Source organism: Dermochelys coriacea, chromosome 4 (genome assembly GCF_009764565.3).
Source record: "Dermochelys coriacea isolate rDerCor1 chromosome 4, rDerCor1.pri.v4, whole genome shotgun sequence".
Lineage (NCBI taxonomy): Eukaryota > Metazoa > Chordata > Testudines > Dermochelyidae > Dermochelys > Dermochelys coriacea.
The window spans coordinates 97,439,558-97,451,803 of NC_050071.1; the positions used below are offsets into that span (position 1 = coordinate 97,439,558).

The 12,246-nt window shown below is 38.9% G+C and overlaps 1 long non-coding RNA gene across 1 annotated transcript; it reads left to right on the top strand.

Annotated features, from left to right (window-relative positions):
- Positions 1–1,977: 1,977 nt before the first annotated feature.
- Positions 1,978–5,232, top strand: LOC119854867. Its single transcript, XR_005292661.2, has 3 exons — positions 1,978–2,209; positions 4,260–4,371; positions 4,770–5,232. It is a non-coding gene; the product is annotated as an uncharacterized LOC119854867 (long non-coding RNA).
- The last annotated feature ends 7,014 nt before the right edge of the window (positions 5,233–12,246 follow it).

Sequence of the window (12,246 nt, forward strand, 5' to 3'; positions counted from 1 at the left end):
AACACTAGGAAATTAAGGGAGTAGAGGGAGTGGAATACAGAGCTTTTCATAATGCTGATATCAGAACTTCAGACCATTCAGTGGAGCGATCTATGCTTTCTCAAGATTGCCAGGAGAACAATGAGTCTCCATTGTGAAATCCACTCTCAAGTTGGTGAGCATTTACTCCTCCTGTAAGGCATCCTATTGATCCTAATCAGATACTTTGATTTACCAGGACTAATCAAGAGAGTAAGTGCTCATCAATGTGAATAAGGGTCCACAGATGTGGCCATCATCTTGCTGTTGCCCTACTGCAAATGGGTAGCAAAACAAATGAAATATCTCAGTGTGCTTGTCAATTGGAGTTTACACAAACTGGTTAAAGATATGTTAATATTGATCCGTAAGCATGTGTATTGTGTATTGGTAAAGACTCCTGTTTTCAATATGGGTTTGAACTCTCAATAATTGGAAGGTTAGTAGCCCCAGGTAATTATGTTTCAGTATGCTCATAATCCAAATACTAACAAGAAATTTTAAATGTAAAGAAAATGTCTATTAGTATTTTTTATGGGAACATAAATGCAGAGGTGCCAAACTCACAACAGGCCTGAGACTAGCAGTCCTGGAATGTTACAATGAGGTCTGTGGCCTGGTTCTTGTGGGCTTCTTTCTATGGTTGAGGCTTGAAATTCCCTTTTTTTCAATATGGTTACAGCTTAAAATTCCTCAATGTACCTGTTGCTTGAATCTACAGAATGAGTGCCACTTCCTACCAAGATAAGTCTAACTTTGCCTATGAAACAGTTGCAAAAACATACCCTAAACTCACTGTCCCTAAAATTGTATCATTTCACTCTCAGACATAATAAGGCATTTGCAATAAAATCTGGTCTGTGACTTGATATTTTGAAGATATTCCACTGATTTTTTTTCCTTTTTTGTTTCCTTTATAGATTAGCATCAAACTTTGTGAACCTCCCCTGCAACTTCCTGGTAATATATTTCTAGGCAAATTTTCCCAATTTACACCTCATGCAGTCCCAATGACATTCCTTAGCAAAGGAGCATTGTTAACGATGCCTAGCTTCATCTCATGTGACTTCAAATTGCCCAAGGGCTTGGGACTCTTTTTATAAACTGTTACATAATGGAATGTACTTCACCAGTAGGAAATTAGCCCTTACATTCATCTTATGTTTTCCTTTGTTTAGTTTCATCCAATCACTTAAGGTCATACCCATGTGCATGTCACCCTAAGTAATTCTTGTCCCTTCTTACTCTTCTGACTGTCCAATGCATGTACACAGTAAGCATACTTGTCTGAGCTGTTCTGCCAAACTATGCAAGGCTAGCTCTTTTAATCTTACCGCACTTTCCTAGCAGATGCTCTTCTGGGTCTCTGTATTCATGTGTGTCTGCCCTGGACTTTTCCTGGTCAAGGTCACCCAAAAACATACTGCACATCAGGATATGAGAAGTTTATAAGCAGTGCTTCCCATGGCATAGTCATAGCAGCTGAGAAATCTCCCTTCCAAAAACTGTGGGTTCATTATGATAGCCAAAAAAGGCACTTAAATTATACAAATCTTTAGAAAGGTGTTTGTTTGGTTTTTCCCCCCCAAAAACTAGGCTGAGGTTTAGGCCAGGCCTTTATATCGTTGAACAAGTTCTCGCATAATTGAATATGCTCAATATTACCTACATATCACCAAGGCAACACAATGTCCTCTGCTTAACTAAGCACACAACAAATACTACTTCAGTGCTAGGGCAGAGATCAGGCCCTAGCACTGAAAACAATGATCCAGAAGCACCAAAACATTACATGTGTAAGTATTGCTTCTAAAAGTTCTAATCCCTCAGAGGAAATTGCTGTGCACAATGAGAAGACAGTTAACAGAGAGGGTGCATATAAATTGTTTTCCATCTGAGACAGACAGCTACTAACTAGCTATCACTTCAACCCTCCTGAAAGGGAGTTTTGTCTTGGCCTCTTGTTACAGGGCACTATCAGCAGCATCCTGATGGCTGACATTGCTGCAGCCTGAAGAAGACTGCAGGCCCAGCTGGAGATAATTATGCAAATTCTTTGAGCACCTGAGTGGAAATCACTGGGCTTATGAAGTAATTGGGAGGAACAGGAAGCAAGAGATAGCTTGGAAGGGAAGCTCAGAGCATAAGCCTGAGCTGAAGAGTGATGGTGGTATGGAAGCCTTCCCTTGCTGTAAGCCTGTATTATTGTTATTTTGTAAGAAAAGAAGAAATACACAGCTTCCTTAAAAGGCTAGCACCCTGGTGTGTATTTGTGAGTGTGAAACCACATGAATTGTTCATGCAGTGGAGTATACTGAGGAGTGACAGAGATGTCTTGTGACACCTCTGTATTGCGCATATATATATATATGCATCTGTCCTTTGAAAATATTGTCTTTGGGAAACAGTTGCCTAGCAACAATGTATTTATCATTCTCTGGAAACAGAATGACATTCACAATTAGTGCATCTAAATGGTATTTTACAGAGAAAGAAATAGCATGCACTGAAGGCAGAGCAACTTTTAAATTAGGAGAAATAAAGCTAAAATAGAATAACGGTGAAGAAAATTTTTTAAAAAAACAACAAATCGTATCTATTTGCATATGATTTTTTTTGTCTCAGTGTGGTTGACATTAATGCATTTTGCCATTCAATAGTTTCTGTACACTTATAACTGGCTGAGAAATGCTCATTTATTTTAAAAAAGCAAGGGGACTAAGTAGGAATGTATTTAATGGCTCTTTACTACATGTCTTGAATGTCTTGACTATTTTGTAGTTAAAACATGCTACATTTTCCTATGGTTCAGAGGCTGTTACTCCTCCTCCACTGGAGATTGGTAAACAGAAAAGGATAAGAGTTTACTAACGCTACCAGCTAATGGAGCTACTCCTTTGGCTTAAGTGATGGGGGTTATGCTTTTAGCCCCAAATGTCCCAGGTTCATTCCTTGATGACAAGTCTTGGTGAGATATCCTTACAGGGGCAATCTTGCACCCTGCATGCGATGCCTGCACCACTTCTCAAGGTACACTTCTTCAAGGAGGTTTATGAACCATACTTTTTAAAATAGCCTCTGATGTCTCACTCGCTTACCATGAAGCACCTGCAAGATTATTGTAATTTCCCACCACCCCCATTTCTGAAACTCCTGTTGTCCTTGTCATGATTTAGATTAACTCTCCTAAACAGAGATGCTGTCTTTACTTGTTTTTGTAAAGCGCTATGTACACTTATGGCTCTATATTCTCAATTATTATTTATATACTTGGAATTAATTCCTCTAATGCATAAATACTACTAGAAAAAATTTGTTTTTAAACAAACAAACAAGTGCTTCAGCCCGTGTCATTTGGGTTTGTATTTTACTTGAGTTGTCTTTCCAGAGTTGTCCTCTGCATTTAATGATCCATGAGGCAGATGGTTAAAAGGTATATTCATTAGACACAATCATCGTAGAAGTAAAAAAAAAAAAAAAAGTTGAAGATAAGATTCATTACTGGTGTAATGCAAAAGAAGATTTTTGTTTGGGTTTTTTTTTAATTTCTTTTAATCACTTACAAGTTGAATTTTGACTTGACTGCTTCACAGTCAGGAAATAAGGTGACATTCCAAGCCATCCACATTTTAAAACATTTTATTTTAACACTAGATTTCAGAACCTTAAAGTTGTTAGTTTTCAGCCAGACTTTCCCCTTCAACCAGTGTATTATGGGATAAGTAGGGAGGAAACTTAAGCCACAGGCCATTTGTGAATTGGGTTTTTAACTCCTTGAGAGGTGCTCAGATACTCCAGCTATGGCTGCCATGATAAAAACCTTGCTAGACAAATTTCTTATATTAATTAATATTATACAGAGCTGTATCTTTAGGGAAGCTTTGCAAAATCATCTAGAATATTTAACAGATGAGGTTAACAATAACTGTTTTCTCAACCTGACAATGATAAAACTCACTTGTCAGTGATATTTTACCCACTTGTCAAAAATTGAATTTGTGATGCTACTTTAAGAGCAGCATGAATAGAACACAAACTTTCCTAGAGGTGGTAGCTGCAGGAGACCAGTAACTCGTATCACAAGTGAGGAGATTTATACCATGAAAGGCACCTACTGGCCCTCAAACAGCATTTACTCTAAATCAATAAACATATTTTGGAGAGTTTTACTAAATTCTACATATATTTCTTTTAGGAAAGAATAACAGGAACAAACTAAATTCTACATATATTTCTTTTAGGAAAGAATAACAGGAACAAAACTTAATCTCACTCTGATTCAGTAGGATTCCAACATGCTGACACTTCAACTAAGTATGAGTGCCTCAGAATGCTGGAGAATTTGGGATTCAGGTACTGATTTATAATTTTGTTTATGTTCTATTGCTATACACTCAGGGCTCAATGTATAGTTATGCATGATTTTTTGGTTGTGGAATTTGTAATAGTCTTGCAGTTTGGAATTGGCCATTTTTACTGCAGAAGTGATAAAAATTAAATACTATTTTGTTCCTGTGTAGCCTTGTACCCCACATGTTGTCTGCCTGCACTCTACCTATCGGAGCTTTTCCATCATTTCCCCACTTGGGGAAGTTTGCTGATAATAAGAAAAGGAGTACTTGTGGCACCTTAGAGACTAACATTTGTTAGTCTCTAAGGTGCCACAAGTACTCCTTTTCTTTTTGCGAATACAGACTAACACTGACTCTGAAACCTGTCATTTTGCTGATAATGTATGTCTTCCTATATAGATGACCTTAATAGGGCAAAGTGTGAGCCAGTCTCTGATGCTTGATACCTTCTCATCCTGGGCCATCTGCCTCACCCTGCTCTGAATGACCTTTGGACCCCATACGTGACCTTCTGCTGCAGATTTGTTAGCAGAGTTCTGGGAGGTGGGACAGGAGGATCTTCCATACTCCGGGTTGCTAGGATGTTAGTCTAAATTAGTGCTGGATGAATAGTTTACAATAGATAATTTATTCAATGTATTTCTCCTTCTTATTCAAAATTATTCAGCAAATAATTTGTGTGTTTAATTCCTAATCTGTAGTTTGTTCCCAAGTTCATTCCATGTATTCAGAATTTGAAATTAGAACCATTTTGATTGGACACTTGATATTTTTCTGTTCCCTGACTGCATGCATGTACCTTTAGAGTCTGGTTTCTGATGGAAATACTTAAAATTACAGATTTGAAGTTTTTGTTTTCTGATTCTACAGTATTTGTTTACAACTTGCTGCTTTTTTTTTTTTTGACACCCCCACCAGTGACAGCAATTTGCTAGAAAATTTATGGAAAAAGAAAAAGGTCTGAACAGTTAAAGTGAATTAATTTAAAAATTCAAAAGAATGCTCACAGAAAACATTCTGCAATCTTCACCAGCTCTGCTTCAGATAGGGTTCTTTAATATTTTTGGGTTGGCATTGAATAAGTATGCAAAGGAGAGGAGTCTGAGGGAGGAAAAAAAAGATGATTTTTTCTCCCCTAAAACCATGTAGAGAATGAAGAGTCATGAAAACTAATGAAAGGATAGAAGATTTAGAATTGTAATTACTCTACAAGCAATGATTCAAGTGAGTCAATGGGCAAATGAAAAAGTACTTTCTTATTTTAAAACTAGTAGTGGTGTTAAGAAAAAAAGTGATATTGAAACTAGACAACAAGTTACAGAAGCAGCTGTACAATGAGTATTCAATTTATAAAACATTATGTGAACCAGAAGTCTAACGGGGTGAACAAATTGCAAGCTCCAAATCCCTGAACATTAGATTGAATGTGCTTTTATGCCCAAAATAGAAAAAACAGCAGATAAGCAAAATATGTCATTAAAGGAATTGGATTAGCTGTTTTACTAGCAAGACATCCATGAACACTAGATCTGATCGGGTGTTTGACTTTGTTTTAGAAACATGCATAGCATGAAAGCAATTGAAATCACAACCATATACCGTCACTTCTAATTACTAACAAATCAGAAGATCTGGGCACTGGTTCACTTTCCCCAGAGAGGGACTTAGGGCCTGGTTCTCATTTACACTGATGCTATTTTTACACTACTCTTAGCAGTGTCCAAGAGGCCTGAATGCAAATAAATTACAGTTCTATGCACTTTAAAATCTCCTTATAGTACCGAGTGGTGGAAAATGGCCGTAGTGTAAATGAGAATCAGTCCTTTAATCTTTTCTATTAATGTACAGAGGGCAAAAAATGGTTTTTCACTTGGCACAAAAGCAAGGTCATTAGAGAGACAACCAAGAGTCCAAAACAACAAAGAGCCAGCATGAATTGCACACCCTTAAGAGAATTTCTTAAAACTGGTACTGAGTGTTTTGAGGGCTCAAAGATAAGAGGGAGAAAGAGAGGTCAACATTGTAATGCTGTCTTGGTGGGGGGTAAATTTGAAGCAGGAGATGGAGACTGGTTGATGTACAGGATGTCAAAGACATGAGGGCTGCCATAGACTTTCAGTGAGAGCAATCAGTGACTAGACCTTAAGTTTGTGCAACCTCAGAAAAGGAACCAGTAAGAGATTTTTCTTGCTCTAATACCATGGTCTTGTTTTGGATGAATGAGAAATAGCAGGAAAATGGTTGTACTATTTTCTATCTAGGGAGCAGGGATTAATTAGATATGAGGGATGTTGGAAGAAGGGACTTAATTTAATTTTTTTTTTAAACTGAACTAATCCCCAGAATAACTTTGGGTTCAGGCTTGTTCTTATTTCATCTATGCTAGTTCAGTCATCCCAAAATTTATTAATAACTTCCAAATAGATGGAAACAGCCACTGCCTTTCATGTGTTCTAGATAGACACAAGGATGATCTTAGCATTAGGATGGTGGTTTGGGACTTGAGTCCTACGGTCAATTCCTAGCTCTGCTACAGACTCTGAGTGACCTGGGGCAAATAATGCAACATTCTGGATCTCAGGTGCCCCTTTGTAAACTGGGAATATTAACAGGGCTGTTGAGATGCTAAATCCATTACAGATTATGAGAGGCACAGACAGGTTGGTGATGGGGTCACAGAAGGACCCAAGTTAGGTAGGTGTGCTACTTAGCATAGAAATGTTTAAGGAGGTCTGAAGAGTACTGAACTGCCTGATAAATGAGTTTGCATACTAACAGCTCAAATGACTACATTTCACTTGGTTTGTGCTATTTGTGGCAGAAGCTTAACCTTTCAATTCACCATTCTTAGGGGAATATTTTTGTTATCTGCTGGGAACAAGCTGCCATTCGCTCGTTCTTTTGCCACTGACTGCACAAGGATGAGCCTTGAAAGGAACCTACAGGGACTACATCTGTATTAACTCCATCCCAGATCTCTGCATAGACCATTCTGTGGCAGCATCTGCCTTAGCTGCACCCTTCCCACTACTACCCTCACTTCAAAGTCTGACATAATGACAGGTTTCAGAGTAGCAGCCGTGTTAGTCTGTATTCGCAAAAAGAAAAGGAGGATTTGTGGCACCTTAGAGACTAACATTTATTTGAGCATAAGCTTCATCGGTTGCATCCGATGAAGTGAGCTGTAGCTCACGAAAGCTGATGCTCAAATAAATTTGTTAGTCTCTAAGGTGCCACAAGTACTCCTTTTCTTTTTTCAAAGTCTGAGTCTCTTCCAAGTGGTGCTTCAGAGCATGGGCTTTCATAAGTTGCAAAGGAGTGGGCATAATGTCTGGGAGATGGCTTTTTCCTGCTAGAGTGTGAGCAGAGAGAGACCCTCCTACAGACATTCTTCTCCACATGCATGTGCAGACCTTTTGAACTCTTAACTCTTTTCTGATGTGTCTGTTACAGATACAAAACCAACAGTCCAGCCATATGAACAGATAGTAACTGGGCATTTTTATATGTGATATAGTTTGCGGTTAGGTAGCTTTTCCTTTGCTTTAGGAAAGTGATAAATATTCAGTAACTTATGTATAGCTAAAGTATATTAATAAAAACAGAACCTTAGAAGAGGTGAACATGTGAGTGCAACTTTTAAAGTTGGGCGAGGCACAGGAGCCAGACTCTCTGCTCCTATATGACAGTTTTATGATGATATAACTCCATTGACTTCAATTGAGTTATTTCTATATAAAATGGGTGCAATGGAATGAAGGATCAGGCCCATTGGGCTTAATTCATCCATGATGTGATTCACACCAGGGATGAATTTGGCCTGTTATCCACTCGGCTACACACTGTTTGGTTAAGGTTTGGGATTTTACAATGTTAAATTATCAGCAGGAGGGCTCCCCTATTATTTGCTGAATCCACTAGAAACATAATGAGAACTGCAAGAAGGAAAAAAAAATGTGTGCAAACATAAGAAAGGCCATACTATATCAGACCAATGATCCATCTAGTCCAGTATCCTGTCTTCCGACAGTGACCTATGCCAGGTGCTTCAGAGGGAAGGAACAGAACAGGTATTCATCAAGTATGTGCATGTTTCAATCAAATACATGGCTTGCAGAGTTCCAAAGAGATCTTTTTCCTAGCTGATACCAAGATTTAAAGAGATACTAAATTTCTTGGGAGCTGCTTAATTGTTTCCATCATCAAAAATATTTAAGGGTGAAATTCTGCCTTTGCTTCTCTCAGACTCTCTTTGAACGGAGTGAATAGGGTGATGATAGCCAAGTGGAAGGCTCCTGAGCCATTCTGTGTACAGGATGCTACAATGGTGCTAGGGAACATTGGGCAGCATGCTCAGCAATGTATAATTGTGCACACAATAATCTGGTTCCACTTAATTTCTGGGTTTAGTATAAGATGCTGGTTTTAATTTATAAAGATTTAAATGCTTTGGGTCATATCAATTTAGAGCTTGTTTACCTAGTTACTGGGAGCAAAATAAATAAATTGGTGGTAATTTGCATCTTTAGTTATTTCAGTAAAAAAAAAAAAGGAGTACTTGTGGCACCTTAGACTAACAAATTTATTAGAGCATAAGCTTTCGTGAGCTACAGCTCACTTCATCGGATGCATTTGGTGGAAAAAACAGAGGAGAGATTTATATACACACACACAGAGAACATGAAACGATGGGTTTATCATACACACTGTAAGGAGAGTGATCACTTAAGATAAGCCATCACCAACAGCAGGGGGGGGAAAGAGGAAAACCTTTCATGGTGACAAGCAGGTAGGCTAATTCCAGCAGTTAACAAGAATATCAGAGGAACAGTGGGGGGTGGGATGGGAGGGAGAAATACCATGGGGAAATAGTTTTACTTTGTGTAATGACTCATCCATTCCCAGTCTCTATTCAAGCCTAAGTTAATTGTATCCAGTTTGCAAATTAATTCCAATTCAGCAGTCTCTCGTTGGAGTCTGTTTTTGAAGCTTTTTTGTTGAAGTATAGCCACTCTTAGGTCTGTGATCGAGTGACCAGAGAGATTGAAGTGTTCTCCAACTGGTTTTTGAATGTTATAATTCTTGACGTCTGACTTGTGTACATTCATTCTTTTACGTAGAGACTGTCCAGTTTGGCCAATGTACATGGCAGAGGGGCATTGCTGGCACATAGATTCATAGATACTAAGGTCAGAAGGGACCACTCTGATCATCTAGTCCGACCTCCTGCACAGCGCAGGCCACAGAATGTCACCCACCACTCCTATGAAAAACCTCACCCATGTCTGAGCTATTGAAGTCCTCAAATCATGGTTCAAAACTTCAAGGAGCAGAGAAGCCTCCCTCCAGTCAACCATGCCCCATGCTACAGAGGAAGGCAAAAAAACCTGCAGGGCCTCTCCAATCTGCCCTGGAGGAAAACTCCCTCCCGACCCCAAACATGGCAATCAGCCAAACCCTGAGCACATGGGCAAGATTCACCAGCCAGATACCCAGGAAAGAATTTTCTATAGTAAATCAGATCCCATCCATCTAATATCCCATCTCAGGGGATTTGGCCTATTTACCCTGAATATTTAAAGATCAATTACTTACCAAAATCCCATTATCCCATCATACCATCTCCTCCATAAACTTATCGAGTAGAATCTTAAAACCAGATAGATCTTTTGCCCCCACTGCTTCCCTTGGAAGGTTATTCCAAAACTTCACTCCTCTGATGGTTAAAAACCTTCGTCTGATTTCAAGTCTAAACTTCCTGGTGGCCAGTTTATACCCATTTGTTCTTGTGTCCACATTGGTGCTGAGCTTAAATAATTCCTCTCCCTCTCCTATATTTATCCCTCTGATATATTTATAGAGAGCAATCATATCTCCCCTCAACCTTCTTTTAGTTAGGCTAAACAAGCCAAGCTCCTTAAGTCTCCTTTCATAAGACAAGTTTTCCATTCCTCGGATCATCCTAGTAGCCCTTCTCTGTACCTGCTCCAGTTTGAATTCATCCTTTTTAAACATGGGAGACCAGAACTGCACACAGTATTCTAGGTGAGGTCTCACCAGTGCCTTGTATAACGGTACTAAAACCTCCTTATCCCTACTGGAAATGCCTCTCCTGATGCATCCCAAAACCGCATTAGCTTTTTTCACAGCCATATCACATTGGCAGCTCATAGTCATCCTATGATCAACCAATACTCCAAGGTCCTTCTCCTCTTCCGTTACTTCTAATTGATGCGTCCCCAACTTATAACTAAAATTCTTGTTATTAATCCCTAAATGCATAACCTTACACTTCTCACTATTAAATTTCATCCTATTACTATTACTCCAGTTTACAAGGTCATCCAGATCCTCCTGTATAATATCCCGATCCTTCTCTGAATTGGCAACACCTCCCAGCTTTGTATCATCTGCAAACTTTATTAGCACACTCCCACTTTTTGTGCCAAGGTCAGTAACAAAAAGATTAAATAAGATTGGTCCCAAAACCGATCCCTGAGGAACTCCACTGGTAACCTCCCTCCAACCTGACAGTTCGCCTTTCAGTAGGACCCGTTGCAGTCTCCACTTTAACCAATTCCTTATCCACCTTCTGATGTTCATATTGATCCCCATCTTCTCCAATTTAACTAATAATGCCTCATGTGGCACGGTATCAAATGCCTTACTGAAATCTAGGTAAATTAGATCCACTGCATTTCCTTTATCTAAAAAATCTGTTACTTTTTCAAAAAAGGAGATTAGGTTGGTTTGGCACGATCTACCTTTTGTAAAACCATGTTGTATTTTGTCCCATTTACCATTGACTTCAATGTCCTTAACTAATTTCTCCTTCAAAATTTTTTCCAGGACCTTGCATACTACAGATGTCAAACTAACTGGCCTGTAGTTACCTGGATCACTTTTTTTTCCTTTCTTAAAAATAGGAACTATATTAGCAATTCTCCAATCATTCGGTACTATTCCTGAGTTTACAGATTCATTAAAAATTCTTGCTAATGGGCTTGCAATTTCAGGTGCCAATTCCTTTAATATTCTTGGATGAAGATTATCTGGGCCCCCCGATTTAGTCCCATTAAGCTGTTTCAGTTTCGCTTCTACCTCTGATATGGTAATATCTACCTCTATATCCTCCTTCCCATTTGTCATGCTACCATTATCCCCAAGATCCTCTTTAGCCTTATTAAAGACTGAGGCAAAGTATTTGTTTAGATATTGGGCCATGCCTAGATTATCTTTAACCTCCGCTCCATCCTCAGTGTTAAGCGGCCCCACTTCTTCCTTCTTAGTTTTCTTCTTATTTATATGGCTATAGAACCTTTTACTATTGGTTTTAATTCCCTTTGCAAGGTCCAACTCTACTCGACTTTTAGCCTCTCTGACTTTATCCCTACATCTTCTGACCTCAATTAGGTAGCTTTCCTTGCTGATCCCTCCCATCTTCCACTCCCTGTATGCTTTCTGCTTCTTCATAATCACCTCTCTAAGATGCTTGCTCATCCAGCTTGGTCTACAACTCCTTCCTATGAATTTTTTCCCCTTTCTTGGGATACAGGCTTCCGATAGCTTCTGCAGTTTTGATTTAAAGTAATCCCAGGCCTCAACTGCCTTTAGATCCATAAGTTCTTCAGTCCAATCCACTTCCCTAACTAATTGCCTTAATTTTTGAAAGTCAGCCCTTTTGAAATCAAAAACCCTAGTTGCAGATTTATTTTTGTTAATCCTTCCATTTAGTTTGAACTGAATTAGCTCATGATCACTTGAGCCAAGATTGTCCCTTACAACCATTTCTTCTATGAGGTCCTCGCTACTCACCAAAATTTAAATCTAAAATGGCATCCCCTCTAGTCGGTTCAGCAACTACTTGATGAAGGAA